This window comes from Lactuca sativa, chromosome 1 (genome assembly GCF_002870075.4).
Source record: "Lactuca sativa cultivar Salinas chromosome 1, Lsat_Salinas_v11, whole genome shotgun sequence".
Classification (NCBI taxonomy): Eukaryota; Viridiplantae; Streptophyta; class Magnoliopsida; order Asterales; family Asteraceae; genus Lactuca; species Lactuca sativa.
This window is the reverse complement of record NC_056623.2, coordinates 193,331,830-193,346,339: the sequence shown is the minus strand read 5'-3', so window position 1 is coordinate 193,346,339 and position 14,510 is coordinate 193,331,830. Positions and strand designations below refer to the sequence as shown.

Sequence of the window (14,510 nt, the reverse complement as noted above, 5' to 3'; positions counted from 1 at the left end):
ATTAGAGATTGGAAAATTAATAACACTTTCTCCATCAACATTAAAATTTGTTGAAAAATAATTTTGATAGATGGATCAGTTGAAAGAATACATCACTTTAGAATAGTTTTTCTAGTGTTGTCAATTTCACAATGCTTACTAATATGATCTAGAACATTAGATTCAACAAAATTAACAAAGTAATTCTTGTAATCTTGAATTAACTCTTCAGTGGTTGGAAAATTTGGTTCTTTCTTAATTTGTTTAGAAAAATAAATAGCTTCTTGAAAGTTTTTTAAGAGTTGTGAACGAATTTGATTATGGACAATTTTGGTGATGCTTATGTGTGAAATGGTCCATTTTTTTAAGTTATCAAATTGTAAAATGGTCTTATTCATTTCCTCAAGAAAGACCTGATTAGAGAACTTTTGATTTCTGAGAACAATTTCCAAATTGACCAATTTAAGATTTTTTTTATTCAATTTTGGGTTGAGCATGTTCAAGTATGTTCTTAAAATCATGTTTTTCCTGGTGATATTCTTTAAGATCAAGACAAAGATACTCAAACATCATGCTTCATAATCAAAATAACATCCAAACTTTTTAACTTGATAAAGAAAGGAAGGATCCTAATTTTGATTTCCACAATCTTTAGCAGCTTGAGTTAAGTAAACCTTAAAGGAACTAGAGGCGGTGCATTCACTGATTGACTCTATTGTTGGATTAAGGTGTCTAAGGTCTTAACTAAATTGGTATAATCTTATGAATATAAGCAAAGTCCTTTTTGGGTTTCCCTTATAACTAGAAATAGTTAAGAGTGATATTAGGAGCGAGAGAAAATAATTTATTATATGATTAATAAATTGATTAGAAATTGATGAATATTAATTTATAATTAATTAGTAATTAGTTTTGGATTAATTTGTATTGTTTAAATGTAGAATGGTTGATTTTCAATTCTTCAATAGTTCAACAAATGAGGCAATTCCAGAACCTTCCTTATGGTGGACGGTTTTGGAGAGGTTCCAGAAGGTTTCTAATAACCTTCCTTAGTTAAGAAGGATTACCATTTGAATAAGATAAATATGAAATATTTTATTATTCAAATTAGGGTTTGTCCTGGTATCCTAACAACAATAAATAAGACCCCTTTTAGAATTTTTGGCCACTAACCCTATTAAGAAATAATAGCAAAAAATTCCATCCCCTCTTCTCTCTCCAAATCATTCCTTAGATTTCTAAGTTTTTGGGTGTGAGCCATTAGAGGCATCATACTTTTGGTGCTTGCGTTCAAAGCAAGATCTTGAAGAAAGTAGATTATTATTTTGATAATAGCAAATATATGTTTCTAATCTTATGATTATCGATTATACATAGATTAGTTTAGGTTTTTCAAAGTATCTTGCTATTAGGAGAAAAGCCATAGATATGTAGGTTTTATGTGTCCATAAAATAGTTTTATGTAAATTCCGTTGTGCAAATCAGGTTGACTAAACTTTATTGTAACCTAGAAAACCTATCATCTATATTGTACATTAAACACAAGTATTTCTTGTCTAATTTTTTTCTTAAGTAGATGGATCGTTCACATCCCATTTCTTTTCTTTAGCAAGTAGAACTTTAGACTCAAGATTTCGATTTTTCAAATTAGACACCAATCTTTTGTACTTGGTCTCATAAGACTCATACACTGTGTCATAGGATTTGACTTTGAAGTCCCTTGCATAATGCTTGTTATTACCACACTTGTAGCACTTATCAGGGGTAGTGCTTTTTCCATTGTTAATTTGTGATATCACTTTAGACTCAAGATTTTTCTTTTTCAAACTAGCCACCAATATTTTTTACTTGGTCTCGTATGACCCATCCTTTGTGTTAAAGGATTGAACCTTGTAGTACCTTGCATAATGCCATTATTACTACACTTGTATCACTTATTAGGGGTAGTGATTTTTCCTTTGTCATTTCGTGATGAGAAATCTACTTCAGAGTTCTTGGAATTGAAAGATCTTTCATTGGGTTTGAATTTCATTGAGTTATTCAAACCCTTGAACTGTTTTACTATGAGAGCATCTTGAGAAGCTAGTTGAGTGAATTGCTTATATTCAGCATCTTCACCTTCTATGTCTTCACCCTAGGAGATTTCTTCACTATCACTGAGATCTTGAATGATATTAAAGCTTTTATACATGAGAGTGACAAATTTGTATTTCTTAACTTCCTTTGTCTCTCTCTCACACTTTCTCGCCTTTTCTTTTTTTAGTTTGTTCATAATTTTTGAGATTTCTATAGAGACTAGTGTTGAGTATATGGGTTGCGCCATTGGGCTTAGTTAGTTCAGTCCATATGTAATCACGGTTTTGGCCTATCCAGCCGTGTTCTGGTTTTAGGGTTTAGTATATATATAATGCATGCATGCATTATATTAATTACGTTTTTCTTGAATATTTTCTTTGACAAGTATTGTAACCCTAGCACGTCTCTAAAGTAGAAGTTCTTCATTGAGCTCTTATGAGGTGTTGCTGTTTTAATCATTCGACATTCGTTTGATTCATAGTGGTGCTCATTATTTCTATTACTTGTTATTGTCTTATTGATATCTGCTTGAATCTATCGATCTTAGAGAATATTATTCTCATCAATTGGTATCAGAGCGAGAGGCTGTGTAAATCATACACATCTCTTATGTTTGAAGAATTTTCTTAGGGTTTCCGCTTTTATTGGATATGTTAAGCCGTCATTCCTTCATTGACGTTGTTCATAGATCTCGATATTAACCTATTCAATCTTTACAAGTCTGATTCTTAGCAGATATCGGAAAAAGGTCATCATGTCTCACGAAGATTCCCAAACCAATCCGATCAATATCTCCAACAACATTGGATCTACAACCAGAATCCCGATTCTATACACTCAAGGTTATGAAGTTTGGACGCATCACTTTGAGGACTACATCGTTGGTTCCGAAGACAATGGTTATCTTATCTGGGAAGCAATAACATTGGGTCCTTTTGTTCATTTTGGTACAAATAGAACTATTAAGACTTAAAAGGAGTACAACAAACTCTTAACTGATGTGGAGAAGATTCCTCAAGACGAAAAAGATAAGTTGCTGTGTAATGTTAAAGCCATGAGAATGATTCGATTTGCTTTACAGTCTGATACTTTTCGTTTGGTAAGACCAGGCACAATGGAAAAAGAGATATGGGATAGACATAAAGCGCTGTATTCCACTGATGAAGACCTAGAGCATTCTATCCAAACTCTATTGCTCTCTGAGTTGGGTGGTTTCTAACAAAAGTCGGATGAAAAACATATTCAGGCATTCGATCGTTTCAACCATCTTTTGAGCAAGATGATCAAGCATGACATTGGAAGAGAAGTGATCGCACAGAAGGTCACATTTATGAACGGTTTAAGACCCGAATGGATGGTTGTGGTATCAACGGTGAAGGCTCACGAGCAATTTAAAACGTATTCACTAGCGAAGATGGTAGGTATTCTCAAGTCTCATGAAAGTGTTGGGACAAAGGAAGCAAAATTGGTGTCTGGTATGGGATCCCTGGCCCTTCTCTCTAAGGCAAAGAATGTGGTAGAGAATGAAGAAGAGTCAGAGATGTCCAAATGTGATCTGACAAGTGAAGAATATGCAATGATGGTTTCCAAACCAAAGCGGTTTGCTTGCAAAAAATTTCCTATTGCCAAGAACCGAAACTGGCAGGGAAGCTATAGCTCAAAAAAGGTGAAAGAGGAGATCAAAAATACTCCTTAAAAAGAAGAAGAGAAGAAGGAGAGCAAACTGGTAGGAGACTCCAGATACGATTACAACTTCTGACATGGCAAAAAACCACTTGCCAAAGATTGTATGTTAAGAAAGCTACCGGAGAAGAACGAGGGTGAAGATGATGAAGCATACTATATGTGCAAGCTAGAGGAGATAAAGAAGAAGAAAGCCTCTAATAGTTTAATGAACGCTTTGATTGTGTAGGAGAACGTTGTTGAAGATGAGTTCGGTGGCATAGAGGTCTGGTCTATAGACTCTGAAGATGAAGAAGTATGTAAACCCACACATGGCAAGGCATTTTTGGTAAAAGAGAAGAGTACTGAGTCTACTGGGAGATGCTTGATGGTGACAGCTGGAGTGTCACAAATGAGGGGCTACACAACCGAAGGCGAGTATGAGGAGGCGAATATGAAGGAAGATAAGTGTTTTGCTGCCAAACCAGTGAGCAAGAGGATCAACGACTCTGATCAGTTGATCAAGAAGGTACAATACATTCTCGAATCACTTAAAATACCTATAACAAAATATGAAAAGGAATTAAACGATTTGAAATTCAAATTTTCTAGTTTAAGTGGTAGTTTAATGCAAACAAGCCTTAGAAATTATTACCTAACCGATCAAATTAGCAGGGTGACATCCAAGAGTGAGGAGCGAAGGATATGGATAGAGAAGACAGAGTTGGAGTTAGTTAGGACGACAGATGAAGTTATTTATTTGCAACGTGATAACTTGAAACTTATAAAACAAAGAAACATTTTTTGCTTAATTGCTAAACGTTTATATACTAATATTACTCAATTGCATTTAGACTGTGAAATCGGCAAAAAGATTCACAAAATGATTTTGCCCTTCCTGGAGTTAAAGGAGGACGAAGTGATATGGATGGTTATAACTGTGAATATATTGTTTCTTCAGATAAAATCGTTGACGCTTACAGGGTTGGTCTGGACAAAATCGAGTCCTTTATCAAGTCCAAAGACCATAAGGACATGCTTAAAAATCTTTTGGACGAGAATGATAAATTGAAAATAAAGATCAAAACCATACAGAAATTTGAGTCATTCAATGCCAAGTTAAGTTCAGGAAAAAAAATTAATGTTGAAAACACTTCTGAATTTAACGAGGACAGTGATATGAGTGAAATTTTTGTAGAGGATGTGGTTGACTGTTTAGAATTTTCCAAGAGCGAAACCGAACCTACCAAAGGTCTTATATCTGAGAAATCTGTTGAGTTCGCTCGAGTGTCCCAGGATAAATCCAAAGTTATGAAACCAAAACCAGTGGTTTATTAAAAGGTACAAAAGTGTACCAAAATCAGGTATACACCACGTCAGGAGTTACTCAGAAACACACAGCCGAACTGACAACCATAGTAAACGATGATAACGCAGGTGGTTTTGATAATTATTTGTGGTCTATTCGAATCGACAATGCAGACGAGACTGTCGGTTGATCAGAGAGAACCTCGTGGAGCCACTCAACAAGCCTACAAGCTTTGATGTACCAAGCATAAGTGGTACCAAAGAAATCCTAAACGAACCAATGACGGCCACAAGCTAAACCTCTTCATTAAAGAGCGAAACTCATGCTGAGAGACCAAAGCCAAGAGAAAACATACACAAGTCTCAAAAGCAGCTTGGTAAACAAAAATGCCAGCGAAACAAAAGATATCAAAAGAATCTCAATGAAAGGAAGCAGTTTTGGAACTCCCAAAACTCTAATTATGTTCGCATAGAAAAGGCGTCAAATCTCAAGGCAAAAGCTGAATCAAAGGATAATTCTGATCCATGCACTCACTGCCAATCATGCGGTCAAGTGAACCGAAAGCCTAGTTTCGGTCCCAATTCTTGCAGTGACAAGAACCGAAAGACTAGTTTCGGTCCCAAGACTAGCCTTGATAAGAACCAAAAGACAAGTTTCGGTCCTAAATCCCATCCTCCTCATTCTCGACCAAAACATAATCCTAACAAGGATGTCAAGGATTGCAAGGGAAAAGAGAAGCTTGTCTCTGAAGACAAAACGCAAACAAAGAAGACGTCAGCTAACCATAAGAATCATGAAAACAAGTCCGATAAGAATCAAAACAAAAATCTTCAATCTGATTTAAACAAAATCAAGGTCTTTACCATCAAAAGGAAAGACAAAACCACACTAATAAAAAGAACTTATATGGTTGATCTTTCTATTGCTATTCCCTATTCTGTAAAAGGCTCACGTGGACCCAAGCAACTTTGGGTTCCTAAATCTGCTTGATTTTTGCAGGTTATAAGTGACGAGCAGTTCGATGATAAATGGTACATTGATAGTGGCTACTAACGTCACATGACAGGAAGAAGGGAAGAGCTAAGGGAGTTTCGAGATCTTAAGGATGGTGGATGTGTCAAATACGAGAATAATTCATATGGCACGATCAAAGGCTACAGAATGATCACAAACGGGGAATTCTGAATCCGAAAGGTAGCATATGTAGAGGGATTGCAGCAAAATCTCATCTGTGTCTCCCAACTGGTTGTGGGAACTGGCTTGAAGGTTTTGTTCAGTGATGAAGGTTCGGAGATTGTTGAAAAGAAAACAAAGGTTGTCCTGTTAAAATCCAAGCGAAAAGGAGAAATGTATCCTCTAAATCTTAACCCAATTCGAGGAAAGCCAGCTGTATGCGTTTTAACGAAAGCACACTCTGATGAAATTTGGCTATGGCACCGAAGGCTCTCACATCTCAACTTTAAGGATATCAACAAGTTGGTATCGGTGATCATGTACGAGGACTTCTACTTCTCAAATTTGATAAGTAACAATTGTGCGCAACATGCGACATGGGAAAGCAAAGCTGAATGAGTCATCCCATAATTGTCAACACAAAGATCATTGAATATCTTGAGCTTCTTCACATCGATCTATGTGGTCCTTCGGCTATAGAAAACATCGGTGGTAGTAAGTACATTTTAGTTATTGTTGACGACTTTTCACGTTTCACCTGGGTTTTCTTTCTTAAACAGAAATCAGAGGCAACTCCAAAGCTCAAAGCATTTATAAAGCAAGTCAAATTTCAATTGCGAAAGGTGGTTAGAAATGTCCGAAGTGACAATGGGCTGGAATTCAAAAACCAAGAGTTTGAAGAATTTCTCGATGAAAAGGGAGTGTCTCACAACTTCTCTGCTCCCTATACTCCACAACAAAATGGCGTAGTTGAAAGGCGAAACCGTTCGTTGTGTGAAGCGGCCCGAACCATGTTAAGTTTCACCTCTCTACCTCTGTACTTTTGGGTTGATGCAATTTCTGCTGCATGCTATACATAGAACCGAACCTTCCTCAACAAGAGATTTTCCATCACTCCATAAGAAATCTTGAATAATCCCAAGCCAAATGTCAAATTCTTCCATGTGTTCGGTTCAAGGTGCTTTATTTTCAACTCCAAAGAGAACCGAAACAAGTTTGATGTAAAGGCAGATGAAGGGATTTTTCGTGGTTACTCACTAACTTCAAAGGCATATAGGGTTCTCAATAAACGTTCAAAGAAACTTGAAGAAACCTACTATGTCACCTTTGATGATGATTATGTGAAGAAACTGCAATCCAGCAAAATACCAAAGTAGGAAATCTTTCCAAAATCAGGTAAAGTCTCGGTTCCAATTTCCAATCTATTTGAAGAATACATGTGGCTATTTGATGAACCAGAGAGCAATTCATTCTGAGGCAAAAGCAGATGAGAACAAGATCGACAACTTGAAGAAAATTATTGATGAAGCAGCAAAAGAAATGGAAAGAAAAAATCAAGGACCAACCAAACAGCCAGGTCAAAGAGAACCTCAAAGCTCAAGCGAACCTCAAGTTCAAGGAGAACCCCAAAGCTTGGGTGATCCTTCTCATATATATTCTACATTCTAGGGGGAGAGTTCATCTACACCAAGGCGACCTGACTTACCATTCCAGGGGGAGAACCCATTTCCAACATTGACCCATGAAAGTCCAATCGAGGGGTAGAATTCTGAACCAGATGTTGAGCTTGTTTCGTCATTCGAGAAGAAGAAAAACAATACAAATGATGAAGATTCTCAATCAGAATTCAAAGAAGAAATAAATGCCAAATTGGATCTTGACTATGATCCAAGATACCCTCCTCTCACAAAATGGACAAAAAATCATCCAAAAACTCAAGTAAACGGTGATACATCTGAAAGAGTTCTTACTCGGTCTCAAATAAAAGCAAAGCAAACTGCTTTGTTCTCTCAAGTAGAACTTTGCATGTTTAATTCATTCGTCATGAAAATAGAACCAAAAACGGTTAATATTGCACGCGATCACTCCCATTGGTTACAGGCAATGCAAGATGAACTCCATGAGTTTGAGCAAAATCGAGTCTGGAGACTGATTCCCACACCAAAGGATGCAATTGTGGTTGGATTAAAATGGGTATTCAGAAAGAAGATGGATAAAGAGGGGAATGTAATTCGCAACAAGGCAAGGCTGGTAGTCAAGGGATATTGTCAGGAAGAAGGTATAGATTACAAAGAAACCTTCGCTCCTGTAGCAAGGCTAGAATCAGTTTGGATCTTTCTGGCATACACTGCTCATAATAATTTTGAAGTCTTTCAAATGGATGTCAAGTGTGCCTTCCTGAAAGGAGAACTAGAGGAGACTGTATATGTTGAGCAATCATCGGGTTTCGTGAATGAAAGGTACCCTGGTCATTGCTATATTCTGGATAAAGTCGTCTATGGTTTGAAGCAAGCTCCTAGAGCCTGGTATGAAACCCTTACATGATTTCTAAAAGTGTCCAAGTTTAAACAAGGTTCGTTTGACCCAAACTTCTTCCTCAAGAAAGAGGGTGACCACTTAATGATCGTCCAAATTTACGTCGATGATATTATCTTCGGTTCCACGAATCCCAGCCTCAAGGCTGAATTTAGGAAGTTGATGGAGACTAAGTTTGAGATGAGTTGAATGGGTCCAATTAACTTTTTCCTTGGCTTGAACATTAGACAGGGACCCGAAGGCGTATTTATTAATCAGGAGGCATACACGAAGACACTACTGGCTAAATTTGGCATGATGGGAGATTCCAAAGTAAAGGTTCCTACGACATTTGGAACGAAGTTAACACCATCTTTGGAGAAACCGGCTGTAGATATGATGCTCCATCGACAAATGATAGGGTATCTAATGTATCTAACAGCTAGTAGACCAGATATTATGTTTTTTGTTTGTTATTGTGCTAGGTTCCAAGCTAATCCACACGAACCTCATATGGTGGCTGTTAATAACAACTTTAGGTATTTGAAGCGAACCTCATCTCTCGGTCTATGGTATCCTGCTAAATCAAGATTTTTTGTTCAAGCATTCTCTGATGCTGATCTTGGAGGATGTGTTTTGGACCGAAAGAGCACTACAGGCGGATGTCAATTCCTTGATGGTAAACTCGTCAGTTGGCAGTCCAAGAAACAAACATGTGTTTCACTCTCTACAACCGAAGCTGAATATATTGCTGCAACATCTTGTACTTCACAAGTCATTTGGATACAAAGCCAACTTAGAGATTATGGCCTAAACATGAAGAAGATTCCACTTTATTGTGACTTAGAAAGCACTATTCGGATATGTCACAATCCAGTGCAACACTCCAAAACGAAACATATAGCACTGAGATATCATTTCATCAACGATCACGTTGAAGATGGTAATGTGGAAATCTACTTTGTTAGATCTGCTGATCAACTAGCTGACATCTTCACGATAGCCTTACCTGAAGCAAGTTTTAATAAAAATTCTCCAACGCTTAGGAATGATGGAAGCTGAATCAGTACCGAAACTACTTTTGCCTCAGTATAACTTAACAAGCAAAATAGAGCAAATGCTCAGTCTATTTCGGCTCCAGATTTTTCGAGAATTGAAATGAACTGAATGCGTAATAGAGCGAAGGCTCGGTTTATTTCGGCTCCTGATTTTTTGGGAACCAAAATGAACCAAACGCTCGGTCCATTTCGGTTTTACTACTTTTAGGTGAAATTTCGGTTGTACACTTTGTACACTATGTATATCTTTTATTAATTCATTTCTTTTAATAAAACTCAAAAATATTTTCTTTTCTGTTTTTTTTAATTCTTTTTCAGAAAATTCATAAAACTCAAAAATATTTTCATTTCTTTTTTTTTTTATTTCAGAAAATTCATACAATCCAAAAATATTTTTTTTGTTGTTTTTGTTACTTTATATTAAAATCAAAAATTCCAAAAATATCACTGAAAGGTATCATCGATCATTCAAATGATGGAGCTGGGACAGGTATACATTTCTTTATCTTTGTACTAGCTTAGTGTCCCTAGAAGCATGCTGTTGTATGTAGACCAAAGCCTCAAAGACATCAAGTGAAGCCTTACTGATTTGATATACACAAATCAAATCTTCCTAATCAGGCTGATAAAATCACTTATGTCATGAGCTACCTTACTCGTCTCACATTGAGTTAAGAGTTGTCTGCTCGGTCCTTACTATATAGAAGAGGTACTTTCGGTTCTTTAACCTCCTTATCACTATTCTCTGTCTCATTTCGGTTCATAATCGTAACCCTTAAGACTCTCAAAATTTACAACTAAGGTTTATAGTTACACAACATCTGTGTTAATGATCTTAGCTTCGTTTCACCACGTGCTAAGTGAAACCCAAAATCCAATACCAATCATGATTTGAAGGTGAACAATCAAATGTTCTTGTTTTCACCCATGTATTAACGAAACCACTTAAGTGGAAGGTACCAAGAAATCTCTTTTTAAATTTTGTGCGATCTTTATGAAATTGTCTAACACCAAAGCATTTCTTCCCATAAGATCTAGTTTATTTTTGTTTTTGAGGTTTCTACAAATATCACGAAGTCACTGAATATATAATCTAACCTACTTGTTTAATAGGCTACACTGGTCTTACAAGTACTTCATCCTACTTTCGGTCTTATGTCAAGTATTGAAGTTTGGTTGAAGCTAATCACCCTTTATAGCTTAAATTTGAAACGATTTATTTCAGTGTTTCTTAATAAACATCTGAAAGTATTTGAACGGGAAACCACACAGACACTTCTAAGAGTCTCATGACTTTGAAGGAAGCGATTCGTGCCCGGGATCCATAGTTTCCCGTCTAAATAGACATCATTTACATCCCACAAATACTTTGCTTTATTTCTTTTCTATTGGCACACTCTTGCACGAACATCATTATGATTTTCCTAAATCTTGTTTGTGGTACTAATGATAATTTTTCATATTTGATGTTTCGGTTGTAGATGCTATGGTGGTATACTATGTTAAGGCACGAACATTGCAGGCCTTATATGAAGCGAAAGGGTTTGTCACAATTTTAAAAGGGATTTGAAAAGTTTTCGAAGTTGAAACGGCGGTAACATGATAAGATTTCAAACCAAGTCAGTTGATAAGATTTGCAATGGGCACGTAAATTTGAAACGGTTCCTAACATTACGCATGATGACGTCTTCCTAGGGAAACACAACTGTCAAATTACGCTTTTTCAGGCGCCGATTCAGAAGATCGTCGAATCATTTATGTGGATTCTTTCTCTCTCCTGGAGATGGTATATAAGGTTTTCTCACACCCCTTGGACTACTTTACCAATTCACTACTCTCTTAAGAACACCCCGACGAATTTCTACTATTCATCTTCCTCTTCACACCTGCAACAATGACTGAATCTTCCTCTGTTTATGAACAAACTGTTGATATTTGCATAGTTAGCCATATGTTTAGTATAGATTTTTATTCGTTTTTAGCTAATTATGTGTATAATGTGGACAAAAGGTACTTAATGCTCAAATTGTGTTTTCAGTCCATAAGACATGCTTGGAAGTGAAAAGGAATAAGAAGAAGCAATTAGAGAACAAAGAATGAAGAAAAAGGAACACATCCACATCAACTCGGTGAGTCCACAAAGCAACTCGGTGAGTTCCAGAGAATGTTCCCGAAGAAAAGTCAAGAATCCTTGCCATACACGAATTTTACACGTCTACTCGGCGAGTTGGGGGACCTACTCGCCGAGTTGCCCATGTTTTGTGATAAGTATAAATATTGGATCTTAATCCGAATTGGGGACTTTTTCTGGCTGCTTGGAGATACACCTGCGATTGAAGAACCCTTTGGAGACCTGAAGAACCCTAACCTTTGATCTTTTGAAAACTCAAGGCGAATTAGGTTATATTTTCCACTTAATCTTAGGATTGAATCATGTCTAGCTTAGTTAAATTCATTTTTGAGCTTGTTTCCACTGTAATCATGAGCTAAATTCGTATTGTTTCTGTTTAGGAAAAACCAACTTACTCCTATGGTTTATTTATTACTTTTATTGATTGTTTATTGGTGATTTTATTAAATTAAGTGCGTTAAAGAACCTTATGCATTAACCATAACTATTTTCTGTTAATTGGAAGACAATTAAGCTGCATGAACATCTCTTAGTTGTTAACCTCATATGTTTATGTGAACACTTTATCATATGTCTAGGAATAATGAAAATGAAACCTAGATTAATTAGAGAATGGGTAAATCAATGTGTGAGCTTGTTTGAGAAACCAACAAACAAGAGGTTAATTGAATCACCAACTTGATTAACCAATTACAAATCTTATTTAAACCAAATAATTGAACTAGGGAATTAATTAGTTTAAACAATTGGCCATTGCTTGAATTCATTAATTGTCTAAGGGTTAGTAATACTGAACATGAATCTAACCACTATAGTTGGTAACCAGTAACAATTAATTTATCATACAAATAACCATAGGAGTTAATTGGTTGGACCTAAACAGAACCACTTTATCAAATTTGGTGAATTTTTACTTGTTCTAGTTGTTTAGTTAATCACTTGTTAGGTGGTGTGTTTAAGTTTCTAGTCTTGTAAAACTAGAGAAAAACCTTTACTTTTATTACTTGTTTAGTTAAAATTAGTTATTAGTTTAATTTCCGTTCTCTGAGTTCGACACTCTACTTATCCAACTATACCACTAAAAGACAGGTTCACTGCATTTGTTTGCTAAATTTATAATTTAAAAAGTAGGAATAAAACCAGTGCATTTTTCATACATCAAGTTTTTGGCGCCGTTGCCGGGGAACGGTTCAAAAATTAAGTCTAATTCCTAATTTTATCGATCCTTTGTGTGAGTTTTCTTGCACAAAGTTAATTTTTTTTAGTAATTCAGTAAGTAGGTTAGGTTTTAGAATTTATTAGTTTTTCTTAGAAGTTTTTCTTTAGTTTTAATTTTTTTTCTTTAAGACAGGCTACTCTCCGATTGCACTCGCACCTACTCGGCGAGTACCCTACTGTTTGGTAGTTACTTTTCGTTTAGTTCAGTTTCATTTATTTGTTCTTTTTATGTGTTTTTCTTGTTTTATCGTAGGATTTTCATGACCAGAGGATCCAACACTCCGCTGGTACCCCCTTTTGAAGACCCAGAATCCGCGTTGAGAAAGAACAAAGGCAGAGACGTGGAAAGCTCGAATACTCCTAAGAAGTCGCATTTGTCTAACTTGAAGACTGTTTTTGGGAAGAAGAAGAGCAGCAAATCAGGAGCATCCAGTGCCTCTTCCGCATTTGAAGACCCGATCAAAGAAGACACCGAGTACGAAACCGAGGAAGAAGAAGAACCTACATACGGGCACGACTCCGATTCCAGAGACGAGTTAGCTATTACAATGGCTAACATCAATGAAATCCCCATGGGGGAATGGAAGAAGAGGATATGCGATGACACTGGCTCGGGACTTGTGCAACCCGCAATTCCCGCAACTGCTACTTTTGAGTTTAAAGGTTACATCCTTGCTCAACTTAAGGAGATCCCCTTCATCGGCAAAGATCACGAAGATTCTTACAAACACTTGGATGAAGTTAATGATGTAGCTGATTATTTCAATGTTCCAAATGTGCCTCGGGAAACTCAGCTACTTTGCATGCTTCCGGTTACACTGAAGGGTGCTGCAAAAGGATTGGCTCAAGTCATTGCCCCCCGGATCCATCACCACATGGGCCCAAATGAAAGAAGAGTTCATTGATAAACTCTGCCCACCATCCAAGATATCCAAGCTAAAGAAATCCATAACTATCTTTGAACAACAAGCTGGAGAGTCACTATATGAAGCTTGGGAGAGGTACAAGAGCCTGCTAAGGAATTGCCCACATCATGACCTTAATAGTCAACAAGAAGTCTCCATCTTTTATGATGGAGTAAATGTTACAACAAGGCAATTACTTGACTCGCAAGGTCCACTCACGAATAAGGCACCTCCGATGATAAAGCAACTAATTGAAGAATTCTCTAAGAATTCTAGAGAATACCATAATCCAAGAAATGATGTGACAAGGAGGGCCGCCTATGCAGCTTCAGAAGACTTGTCAGCAGTCATGGCTATGCTGAAAACTATGGATATGAGGATGGATAAAATTTATCAAACGATACATGCTATTCGGGTGGGTTGTGAGAACTGCAATGGGCCTCATCTTATTAGAGATTACGACTTGGATGAGAATGGAAATAAGAAGGTGCAAGTAAGTTACTCAAGTGGGGACCGATATGATGAAGATTGGCGTAAACCAAAGAAAGAGTGGCTCCCTTATGACGAGTATAAGAAGGCTAAGGAGGAGAAGTACAAACAAAAAGGAAGAGGTTTTTATCAAAAGGAGGAGCCGACACAAGAAAGAAAACCAAGTTTGGAAGAGATGCTTACCAAGTTTGTAGCTACTTCATAAAAGAGACATA

The 14,510-nt window shown here is 36.7% G+C and overlaps 1 non-coding gene across 1 annotated transcript; it reads right to left on the bottom strand.

Annotated features, from left to right (window-relative positions):
- Positions 1–13,834: 13,834 nt before the first annotated feature.
- On the bottom strand, positions 13,835–13,941 carry LOC111880914 (small nucleolar RNA R71). Its single transcript, XR_002846629.1, has one exon. It is a non-coding gene; the product is annotated as a small nucleolar RNA R71 (small nucleolar RNA).
- Between the last annotated feature and the right edge of the window lie 569 nt (positions 13,942–14,510).